Source organism: Mangifera indica, chromosome 17 (genome assembly GCF_011075055.1).
Source record: "Mangifera indica cultivar Alphonso chromosome 17, CATAS_Mindica_2.1, whole genome shotgun sequence".
Taxonomy (NCBI): Eukaryota; Viridiplantae; Streptophyta; class Magnoliopsida; order Sapindales; family Anacardiaceae; genus Mangifera; species Mangifera indica.
In genome coordinates this window covers 2,604,466-2,614,850 of record NC_058153.1, presented here as the reverse complement: position 1 = coordinate 2,614,850, position 10,385 = coordinate 2,604,466, and the positions used below count along the sequence as shown (strand labels likewise).

At 28.3% G+C, this 10,385-nt stretch overlaps 1 pseudogene; it reads left to right on the top strand.

Moving 5' to 3' along the window:
- Window positions 1–202: 202 nt before the first annotated feature.
- LOC123200327 lies at window positions 203–2,034 on the top strand (annotated as a pseudogene).
- Window positions 2,035–10,385: the final 8,351 nt, after the last annotated feature.

The window sequence follows — 10,385 nt, the reverse complement described above, 5'->3', positions numbered from 1 at the left end:
AATTGTCACGACCTAAAATTTTCGATTTACTTTTAATATATTATTCAATTTGAATACATAGTTTGTTTTTTGTTTTTACAATTCAAAATAGATGTCAATCTTTTGTTAGCATCCCAAATAATATAGAATGTTCATACATACTTAACATTTTTTCGTGTGTTTTATGCCCAGGGTATCTAGGGCATTACAATACGAGTGGCAGTTTAGGACCATGTAGAGACGCTACCGCCTCCAGGACCATCCAGTTCAGGGCAATAATGTTATATATACAGAGCCAGGCAACTTCAAATCCATCTCAAAACACCAATAAGCAAATCTAGGCGGCTGAGTTCAGCCCTTCTAACTTATCTCCTAGGGTTAGTTTTCCTTTTGTTTTGCCTCTCAGAACGCTCTAGAGCTCTCTCTCTTTTCTTTCTCTGAGTCATGACATCCAAGGAGACCATGGAACACGACGGCTCATCCTTGAGAGTCCCTCTGATTGTTGATGATGAGAAGCAACATGGGCTTGGGCGAAAGCTCAAGGAGATAGAATCAAACCATGATAGTCCTAGAACAGGCTCCACCTCTTTCTTCAAGACTTGTTTCCATGGACTCAATGCTTTGTCAGGTTCATAAGAATTAAGAACATATCTCTATAATCCTATCAGGAGTATAAAAGGACTCAATATTTTTTCTTGTAGAAGTTGTTTTTGAGAGCTAACTGTTAAGTTTGTTTTTTCGATTTTCAGGAGTTGGGATACTTTCAACCCCATATGCACTAGCCTCAGGAGGGTGGTGGAGCTTGGCCCTCCTGTTGCTTATTGCCACTGCAGCATTTTACTCAGGCTTGTTGATTCAAAGATGCATGGATGCAGATTCAAGTATCAGAACTTATCCTGACATAGGTGAAAAAGCATTTGGCATGAAAGGGAGACTAGTGGTATCCATTTTCATGAATGTGGAGCTCTACTTGGTGGCAACAGGTTTCCTGATCCTGGAAGGAGACAACTTGATAAACTTGTTCCCAAACATGAAGCTTGAAGTTGGAGGGTTAATTCTTGGTGGAAAGCAAAGCTTTGTGATGATTGTTGCCCTTATTATCTTGCCTACTGTTTGGCTAGATAATCTTAGCTTGCTTTCATATATCTCTGCTAGTGGGGTTTTAGCTTCTGCTGTGACTCTTGGATCAATCTTCTGGACTGGTGCTTTTGATGGAGTTGGATTCAAACATAAAGGAACTCCTCTTAATTGGAGTCGCATCCCTACTGCTGTCAGCTTGTATGCCTTCTGCTATTGTGCTCATCCTGTCTTTCCAACTCTATACTCTTCATTAAAAAACAAGCGCCAGTTCTCAAATGTAAGTAAAAAGTTTACTTTCAAATTTCAATTCATTGTGTTTATGAGTTTACTTATAACTCTAGATTTTCTGATTGCAGGTTCTGCTTGTGTGCTTTTTCCTGTGTACATTCATCTATACATCAATGGCGATTTTGGGGTACATGATGTTTGGCTCTGGGGTTCAATCACAAGTAACATTAAACCTTCCAACCAACAGACTCAGCTCAAGAGTGGCAATCTACACACCCTTGTCAATCCCATTTCCAAATATGCATTGATGGTTACACAATTGTGAATGCCACCAAAAGCTGCTTGCCAAGCCTCTACAGCAAGAAGCCTTATAGCCTTTTTATCAGCACCAGTTTGGTAGTGAGCGCTGTAATTGTAGCCCTTGTTGTGCCTTTGTTCGGATATCTGATGTCACTGGTAGGAGCATTTTTGAGTGTCTCGGCTTCCATTATTCTGCCATGCTTATGTTACCTGAAGATCTCAGGACTTCACAGGAGATGCGGATGTGAAATGGTGATCATTGTGAGTATTATACTAATGGGTGTTACAGTTGCCATTATTGGTACTTACACCTCTCTTGTACAACTAATTGGCCATTTATGAATGCCAAACTTCTATGTAATAATGGTTTACACAGTTATTTGATACAATGACTGTAAGTGCAAGGCACAAATTTATCTGATATAATAGTTGTAGATTCGATTACTATCCCCAAGGTTTACACTATCCTAAAGTCTTGATTTTAAACCTCAAAATGCTCTCAACTCTCAAACAACATACACACACACACACATATATATACACACATACACATATGTAGCGGAAAATTATTGATTTTTCTAGGGGGTGATGGTGACGGTGGTGCAGGGAGGAAATAGTAGCATATTCTGATGTAATTATTGCATCGTCTTCAAATACAGGTCTTCCATTAAAATCACTATCCGTCATTCTCTTCAACATTTATGTGGCTGGATTTATATGATAGAACAATTGCAACACCTTTAAAATATAAATGATTTAACTCAGTATCAGTTCATTTATATTTCTAATTTATTTTACATAGATTATAAATGATGGGTGGGATTCGATTTGATATTAACCTAACAAATTAAGCCAATTGAAAAACTGATACATTATGAAAGATTTGATTGAGGGAAGTCCTTAAGTTAGTGATGATGTTGCAAAGAACCTTAAAGTCGATGGGAAAGATGTAAGATGACTCATCCATCTGCTATGTCGTCTTTTGTACACGAACCCTCCGACACTTCATACCAATCTCTTTGTATTAATTGACTCTTATTAGTTTTCCATAACCACTATCATAATTGCCACCAAGACTTTTTCATTTTGCACCGTAACTTTCTTTTCTCTGTAGTTTATAATTATATATTAAATACGTATCATTCGATATAATATAAATGAAAAATTATATATATTTTAAGATATATCAAATTAAGCGTTATAATGATTATATTATATTGTACGATATATATTATCGATACAAATCAACATTTTTTTTAAATAAAATAGAGATATAGCAGAAGTTTATGTGAAAAATTTTAAATTTTCAAGGTGTTTATACGAATCTTAAATGCAGCTTGTTCCATCTTGACTAGGAATAACCCTAAAAACAAAAAAATACTAATGTCTAGGCAAAGTTTATATACTGTGGGCAGTAACCATCGATAAACAGTAACTTTCGAAAACTTTCCAAACTTAAATTTTTGTATTTTATAACCATCAATACACATAACATTAAATAATTAAAATAACATAAAATACAAATATTAAACAACATGAAATTGAGTGAAAATGAAAGAGAAAAAAACAATGTGTGGGGGGGGGGGGGGGGGGGGGGGGGGGGGGTTTGGCGGTTTGGAAATTTTTCAGAAATGAATTTTTGTATTTCATAACCATCAGTATAATATTAAACAACATTATAACAACTTTAAACAATAAAAATTGCATGAAATAGTAATATTAAACAACATGAAATTGAGTGGAATGGAAGAAAGCGCGAAAAATATCAGTTCGGGTGTTGGTGAAGCCAAGCCCTAGGTTGGCATCGCCAACCCGTTCTTTGTCTGGAAATTTTTCAGACCATAATTTTTGTATTTTTTGACCATCAATGCAACATTATAACAACTTTAAACAATGAAAATAATATGAAATAACAATATTAAACAATCTAACAATGCGAAATCTCAACAAAATTAAATTTCACATGAAGTTATGAACATGAATATATCATACATTATTTAATTTTCAATTATTCATAAAGAAAACACATAACATATGAGCTTGAATCAAGACTGTCTTGAATGTAGATTATTTTGCTGTGAAATCTTTACAACAAATATTAATTCTCTAGATAAATCTACCAATTTTAGTCTCTCCTCCTTTGTGTCCAATTTGAATCCCTTATAATGGCTTTTTCACGAGTTTTATTATTTAATCACATGTGTTCTCTGTTGAAGAAGTGTTTTTCCTATACTACAGAAATTTCTTCCTCATTGGAAGGCTGAAGAAAAAAATTCTCTCTTTTCACATGCAGGAGTTATATCAACATAGGTATTTTGAAAAAATAAAATATTGTTGTGATATTTTTGTTTAAGTTTTTAGATAGATGTTATATATATATATATATATATATATATATACACACGGTAAAAAAAAAAAAAAATTCAATTTCCCAATTATAAATCTAATAACCGATCCCCAATCATTGAATCAAAAAACTTAAAATACTTTGAAATTTAGATAGGAGGGGGGAAGACAGATAATTTAATTAATAGGCGGTTGCATTAATGGCCAAATACTTTGAAATTTATGGAGCCTGTAAACTAAAATTTGGTTGGAGTTATTTTGCCGGGAAGAAGATTGAAAAAGGTTCATGCACTTCTGCTTTTTTTAATTAAGGCCAAAGACTATTTCCCACCAAATTTTAATATAAAAATAAATACATATTCTTGAGATTTTAATGACATAAATATATGTCCATCATTTAATTTTTATTAAAAATTTTAGTTAAAATTAGAGATAAAAATATTATTTATTAAAAATTTACCATATTTTTTTTTTATATTTAAAATTTTCATAATTTTTCTTCACCTAAAATTTTTTAATTTTAAAAAGTCACACACACACACATATACACACGCGCACGCTTTGATGAGTAGATAAACTCCCACCTTTTAATTCTCATTTTTTAAAACTTAAAAAAATCAAATTTCACTGTCGTTCACTATATTAGATAAATCAAAATTTTATAAGCGTGATAGATATTTAAATCTAAATCTTCTCTTTAAAAATTTTAATATTCTACTAGTTTTGTTAATTTATAGGATTAACAATAACTTTTTTCTTTCATTAAAATTACAAAATTATCATTAATACTAAATATTAATATCAAATTACGAATATATATTTATCACTTTAAAAATTTATCAATAAGAGTTCTAAAAAAATCAAAATTCTAATAAACTTAAAAACGTTACATTTTCATGAATCCTTTAAGAGTGTAATTATCATTTTTTAAACTATCAAGAAATGTATTAAAATTTTAAAAATATCTCTAAACTTTTTTTAAATTTTCTAAACTCTCTATAAATTTTATTACCACATCTAATATTTTTTTAAAATTGTAATTTATCTTCTAAACTCTTGAAAGAAGAAAGACAAAATTAGAGGGAAAATAAAAATAATAAAAAATAAGTGATAAAAGAGAAAAAAACAAAAATAAAATAATTTACACAAAATAATTTCCCTATAGTTTCACTTAACAAAATCTACAAACAAAATTAAACGATGAATAAAAAATTAATTTTTTAAAATTTAAAATAAAAGAATTTATCATTTCGATGAATCTTCAAGAAGCATTAATCTTATACATATATATATATACATTGTGTGTGTGTGTCGTGGGTTGTGATGGCTGGAATTCGTGGACTAACATGCATGCGTGCACTGACATGAAATAATTATTTGTCGGCAAAGATAAAGGAATAATAAAAAGTAATATATAATAGAATGCTGACCACTGATTGCTCGCAGTTGAACAACCTCTAACTAACCTAACCAATTAACCTTAAAAATAAACAAACCTCACTTTTCAATTAAAAGCCAAATTTACTTGGCATCATTTTTTAATAAAATTATTTATATTTATTTTAGATATATATATTTATATATATTATCATATAATTAAATAATTTTAAATTTAAAAAATAATATTTAATTATGTGATAATAAATATAAGTGTATATATATTTATATATTTAAAATAAGTACGTATAATATCACTCATCATTTTTTGCTTTCTATCTAAAGACCCGTAGAACTCATAACCACAACTCTTTTACTTTGACCCAAAAAAAACTTCTTTAATCTTAAAAATTAATCATATACATAAATTACGTATTATCATGTGAATGGACGTTATTTTATTTTTAATTTAAAATTATTTAATTATATAATAACATATTATTTATATATAAAAATTATATAATCAAAATACTTATACATAGTTTTATTTTATTTTATTTTTTGAAAAGCTTAATGGGTTGATTTTGACACTTGATAATATTTTACATTGACGTGATTTAAAATATCAATAAAACTATGTGTACCTATTTTTGATACATAATTTATGTACACAAATGAGGTGTCAGTATGTGATTGGATATTTTTTTATCATATGATGACACATGTTTTAAAATCACCTAATTGCATGATGACACATCATTGTGTACATGAATTATGTATAAAAAATAGGTACACATAACATTGCTCTTAAAATATTGAACTTTAACTTGGACAAAATGACAAAAAACACATAATTTATTATTTTTATTTTGAAATCATATATTAATTCAATCTTCTTTTTACGCTAAGATATTCATCTATCTCTGTGATTGAACCATCAGTAGTAAATTGGAAGACAAATAAATGTTGTTTCATAGTTTTTGGGATACTCTGATTCAAAAAAACTATATAACAATTTTTGTTCCTCTTTTCTTTGATGATAATTCATCATCGTCACCTGTCAATTGTCTTCTCTCATGTTTTATCTCTCCCTTCTGGTCCCTTTCTCTTCCCTTTTTGATTGTTTTCAGTCGAGACAAAGATGAAATAAGGAGAGAGACTGAAGGAAGGGAGAATGATCGACAACTAAAGATGGTGAATTAGCGTCAAAGAGAAGTGGAAAAAACTTTAGAAGGTATTTGTCACTTTTCAAACTTTATGTTAGAGAAAATTGTAAGTTTTTTAAACCTAAAGAGGGAAATATGATAAAATTTTAATTTTTTAATAAATAACAATTTTACCTTTATTCTTAATTAAAATTTTTAATAAAAAATTATTTATAAATAAGTATTTAAATTTTTAAAAATTAAAAAATATAAATTTAAGATTTTAATATACCTTAAGTTTTGACCGTTGGTTTTTTAATTACTTACCCTGATGTTTACTTTGCCATACACTTTAATTCTTTCATTAAAATAACCATTATTAGTACTTATTTAACTTGTTCTCTTAACAAATCTAACATATTGACACTGGCACAACGTATATTTCAAAAATCTAATATACTTATTTTCAGCGCAGATAACTCAATTATATAAATAAATACGTATTTAATGTATAAATACCTATTTACGTGATTGTTTTGTTTGTAAATTGAGTAAGAGGCTTAAGGTCTGCTGCCACCTGTAAAAAGAGCTGACGAAAAAATAAAATAAAATAAAGAAAGAAAGAAAGAATTTATTGCATTAAATTTGAAATTACAGGTTGCTTGCCCCATGACAGACACAGGACCCAGGGCTCTGAGCATGCCAATTGGCAATTGCCAACGCCCAACGGTCAGTATTAAAACCCACTGCAACGGCCTCAGAACTGTTTCTAAAATTACATAAATACCCTTCTTAATTTCCAGCAATTACTAGAATGGCACTCCGCGTGTCGGATTATTAATTTCTAGAATTAAAAAAATAAAAGTCAGAAACTTGTGAAATAATGTTCGTTAAAGGTCGTCCTAGAAAGGACATCTTATCCATTGGTCAATCACTGAAGCCGCGTATCTTTTTTTTTTTTTTTCTAAATAAATATGCATGTTCCCTTCATTTTTTTTTTATTAATTTAATATTGAGCTTTATCAAAGTTTTTTATTCTATTTCTATTTCCATCACACTTTATCTTCCACAAGTTGCTTCCGTTCTGTCCTCTTCATGTTTGAACATAAATGAATTAATGAAGATGGAAAAACAAATTTGTCTGCCGACTTTTAATTAACTTGCATTAATAATTGTAATTATTGTTAATTTTGTTGTTTGGTTTGCAGATCAAACCTATCAAATGTTTTCGTGTATAACTCATCAACCGATATTTGTTTGGTTAATTTTATATCATTGTATAATTAAATAATTTTAAATTAATGATAAAATAATATTAGAATTAGATTCGAATTAAATCAAATTTGAAAAAGATGAAACTCATTTTCAAGGGTTCACCTCAAGCTCGTTGAGCTTGGGATTGGGTTAGTTTGTGTTTGACTCCCTTTATAGATCGGAAGTTCATATCAACTCGAATTAGTATAGACAAATCAAACTTGGCTTGGACTTGCCAAACTCGTTCACTTCTGGTTTGTGCGGTGTAGTTTAAAATTTTTTTTAATATATTTTATTTCAAAAATGTATATGTCAAACTTAGATTCAGACTCATGATTAATTTTCAAATATATTTTAACATAGATTTTGACTCAAATTATTAAATATTTTATTTGAATAATATAATTTTATATTATAAAAAAATAGATTTTTAATTATTAGATTTAATTAATTTTTTATCTTTGGAATCTAGAAGTTAAACCATTATGCACGGAAAACATTTTAATTCAAACAACCCCCTTTTAGATTATTTATCAAACAATTATAACAGAATTATCATTATTTTTTATCTAATAATTATTAATTATATCAATAGTAATGGTTTTGGTGTAAATTAAATTTTAATAATTTATTTATATAATTTGATATGATAATATATAATTAAATGATTATAAAATAAAAAAATAAATAATTATATACCAAATAAATTGTTACGGCTTCCGTTTAAATGAACAAAATAATAGAATTTATTTATATATATAATTTGATTCTTGTATTGAACATATTAGAATGGAGTATAACATAATAATTATTTTCTAATCATAATTCATAATTATAATTTAATAATCGTAATTTATTTCAAACGTAAAAATAATTAAATAAGAGCAGTGTTACATATATAATTTTTGTATATAATTTTATATACAAATAATGATGTGTCATCATGTGATTGAATAGTTAAAAGTTAAATATAAACTAACACATAATCATATAGTGATATATTATTATTTATGTAATAAATTGTGTACATGGGTTTATTGATTAATTAAATAAAGCCAAAATACATTTTCCCACCCAAGGTTTATTACAAACCCAAACTAGTACCTATTAAGTATTGAAAATTTAAACTTCCACCCACATGTTGTTAAAATTAACAGAAATAGTCAATTCTAAAGTAAAATCATTATTTTATCGATAAATTATTAAAAATAATAAAATATTATTCATTTTCTCCTTAGACTTAGAAAACTAACATTTCTCCCATTGGATTAATTTTTAAAAGATCATATTTTTTCTCAGTTTCTTCTCTCCGACTACCTTCTTTATCTATGACCTTCTTTTTTGGGACCTCTTCATCCGCCTTCTCTCCTAATGACATGCAGCTTGGTGGACTCTTTGGTTTTGGTAAACGTATTTTGTCATCTGGTGGTCGTATCTCATTATTGTCGAACATGTCAAAATCAAATGAGATGAAATTGAACAACGACGAAACTATACATAATCGGTTTGGACTATTCGTTTGGCCTATAAAGAGTCCGAATTTGGAAGAATTGTTATAAAAAATGAAGAAAGACGAATCGACGATGATTGGACTCGATGATCGAGTTTTTTGTCCGTCTTCGTTTTTGATGAGGATGACTGTCGGAGGGAAGATGTCATCCATCGCGAACTCCAAGGGAGAAGATGTGATTTGTCTTCAAAGGAAAGTTAACCATTGTTGGCCAAAGTAAGGATACGTTGAAAATGAAACTTTAATAAAGGAAAAATGTGATTTTTTATAAGTTTAATTATGAGAAAAATGGTTAGTTTTATAAATATATATGAAAAATAGATAAAATTTTATTATTTTTAATATATTAACAGTAAAATGATGATTTTATCTTTAAAACTAATTATTTATATTAATTTTAATAATTTATAGACGAAAGTTTGAATTTTTAATAATTAATAGATATTAGTTGGGTTTGTAACAAACCCCGGGTGAGAATTGGCTTTTGGCTGTTAAATAATTAGATACTATTAAGAGTAATTTCAAGGACCACAACTAGATCATGGGAAACTACACCAACAACTACCATATACCGATCCTTTCCATTAATGTAGGATCAAAATCTACGCAACGGCATCGTATTATATGAAGTACAGTTTAATTAAAAAAAACATAATTTATATGATTTCTTGGTAGCACGTCAGACTCAGCCGAACTGATCCAAAAATGCTGGCCGAGCCAAACGGGTTAAAATAAACACAATACAAAAAATTAGATATAGATCATCTTGTATGATTTTAAATATTTAATTATATTATTAAAAAATTATAAATTTATATAAAATTTTAATAATATAATAATTATTATATGAATAACTCAACCAGATTTTTAAAACAAGGTAAATATAATATAAAATTATTAATAATAAAATTATATATAAATTATTTAAATAACATATTATTATTTTATTACCATAAATTTAACATATTTACTTAGATATATACTGGATAATTTATTATTTAGATATTTGAAATAAAAAATTAATGTTTTTTATGGTTAATAATAATAATAATTTAATATACGATGGCAAATACGTAAATAGGACACAATAGTTTGGCAATTGGAAATTTAAATGGGACTATGGGAGGCGGGAGGACAGGTGGACACTATAAAAAGGGACATCTGCC